This window comes from Rhamphochromis longiceps, linkage group LG13 (assembly GCF_057381845.1).
Source record: "Rhamphochromis longiceps isolate RC_006_pf linkage group LG13, R_longiceps_female_GT1.1, whole genome shotgun sequence".
NCBI classification, from domain to species: Eukaryota; Metazoa; Chordata; class Actinopteri; order Cichliformes; family Cichlidae; genus Rhamphochromis; species Rhamphochromis longiceps.
Genome location: NC_140569.1, coordinates 35,968,124 through 35,970,623, shown reverse-complemented (window position 1 = coordinate 35,970,623; position 2,500 = coordinate 35,968,124).

The following is a 2,500-nucleotide window of genomic DNA, read 5'->3' as shown; positions in this document are numbered from 1 at the left end:
ATCTAGCATGGACCTTGACTTCCAGCAGGCCCCGTGGACCCCACATTACCCCCCCCCCCCCCCCTGCAGTTACCCTGTGCCACATATCTAGCATGGACCTGGACCTCCAGCAGGCCCTGGGGACCCACATACTCCCCTGCTCTACTCCCCCACTAGCTTTCCTTTCTGTGCAGTTATGATCCAGCGCATATCCAGCATGGACCTTGACTTCCAGCAGGCCCCGGGGACCCAAATTACCCCCCCCCCCCCCTGCAGTTACCCTGTTACCACATATCTAGCATGGACCTTGACTTCCAGCAGGCCCCGTGACCCACATTACCCCCCCCCCCCCCCCCCTGCAGTTACCCTGTGCCACATATCTAGCATGGACCTGGACCTCCAGCAGGCCCTGGGGACCCCACATACTCCCCTTGCTCTTACTCCCCCACTAGCTTTCCTTTCTTGCAGTTATGATCCAGCGCATATCCAGCATGGACCTTGACCTCCAGCAGGCCCCGTGAACCCACATTACCCCCCCCCCCCCTCCTGCAGTTACCCTGTACCACGTATCTAGCATGGGACCTGGACCTCCAGCAGGCCCCGGGGACCCACAACTTAAGCCCCCTCCCACTAACAAAGCAGAACACCACTGGCAAAATCCTCGTGCCCCTGGTACTCCAGAAAGCACATTGAAATGTGCCCCTGGTACACTGCGCAGAAGAACTGCCACACACACACACACACACACGCACGCACGCACGCACGCACGCACGCACTGCTTGTGCCTATGGTACGACAACTTTTCTGTGCCTATGGTACGACAACTTTTCTCGTGCCTATGGTACAACAATTTTTCTCGTGCCTATGGTACAACAACTTTTTGCCGTGCCCCTGGTACACCGCTCAGTAGCACTTTGCCACACAAACTCTCCTCGTGCCTATGGTACGACAACTTTTCTCGGGCCTATGGTACAACAACTTTCCTCCGTGCCCCTGGTACGACAGCTTTTCTCGTGCCTATGGTACAACAACTTTTCTCGTGCCTATGGTACAACAACTTTTCGCCGTGCCCCTGGTACACCGCTCAGTAGCACTTTGCCACACACACACTCCTCGTACCTATGGTACGACAACTTTTCTCGGGCCTATGGTACAACAACTTTCCTCCGTGCCCCTGGTACGACAGCTTTTCTCGTGCCTATGGTACAACAACTTTTCTCGTGCCTATGGTACAACAACTTTTCGCCGTGCCCCTGGTACACCGCTCAGTAGCACTTTGCCACACACACACACCACTCGTGCCTATGGTACGACAACTTTTCTCGTGCCTATGGTACGACAACTTTTCTCGTGCCTATGGTACAACAACCTTTCCCCGTGCCCCTGGTACACTGCGCAGAAACTCTTTGCACACACACACACCACTCGTGCCTATGGTACGACAACAGGCCCCGGGGACCTACATCGCACCTTGCTCTTGCCTCCCTTACAGCTGAAAAAGGTCCATGCCTGTGCCCTGGCCCTGCTGAAATTCCCTCTGCATTTAGCCGAGGCAGTGAGTCGGCCTCCTGTCTCCCTTTACGGTCGAAAAAGATGTGCTCCTGGGCGCGCTGGCCCTGCTGCTACTCACATCGGGCATGGACCTGGACCTCCAGCAGGCCCCGGGGACCTACATCACACCTTGCTCTTGCCTCCCTTACAGCTGAAAAAGGTCCATGCCTGTGCCCTGGCCCTGCTGAAATTCCCTCTGCATTTAGCCGAGGCAGTGAGTCGGCCTCCTGTCTCCCTTTACGGTCGAAAAAGATGTGCTCCTGGGCGCGCTGGCCCTGCTGCTACTCACATCGGGCATGGACCTGGACCTCCAGCAGCCCCGGGGACCTACATCACACCTTGCTCTTGCCTCCCTTACAGCTGAAAAAGGTCCATGCTTGTGCCCTGGCCCTGCTGAAATTCCCTCTCCATTTAGCCGAGGCAGAGAGTCGGCCTCCTGTCTCCCTTTACGGTCGAAAAAGATGTGCTCCTGGGCGCGCTGGCCCTGCTGCTACTCACATCGGGCATGGACCTGGACCTCCAGCAGGCCCCGGGGACCTACATCACACCTTGCTCTTCCCTCCCTTGCAGCTGAAAAAGGTCCATGCCTGTGCCCTGGCCCTGCTGAAATTCCCTCTCCATTTAGCCGAGGCAGTGAGTCGGCCTCCTGTCTCCCTTTACGGTCGAAAAAGATGTGCTCCTGGGCGCGCTGGCCCTGCTGCTACTCACATCGGGCATGGACCTGGACCTCCAGCAGGCCCGGGGACCTACATCACACCTTGCTCTTGCCTCCCTTACAGCTGAAAAGGTCCATGCTTTTGCCCTGGCCCTTCTGAAATTCCCTCTCCATTTAGCCGAGGCAGTGAGTCGGCCTCCTGTCTCCCTTTACGGTCGAAAAAGATGTGCTCCTGGGCGCGCTGGCCCTGCTGCTACTCACATCGGGCATGGACCTGGACCTCCAGCAGGCCCGGGGACCTACATCACACCTTGC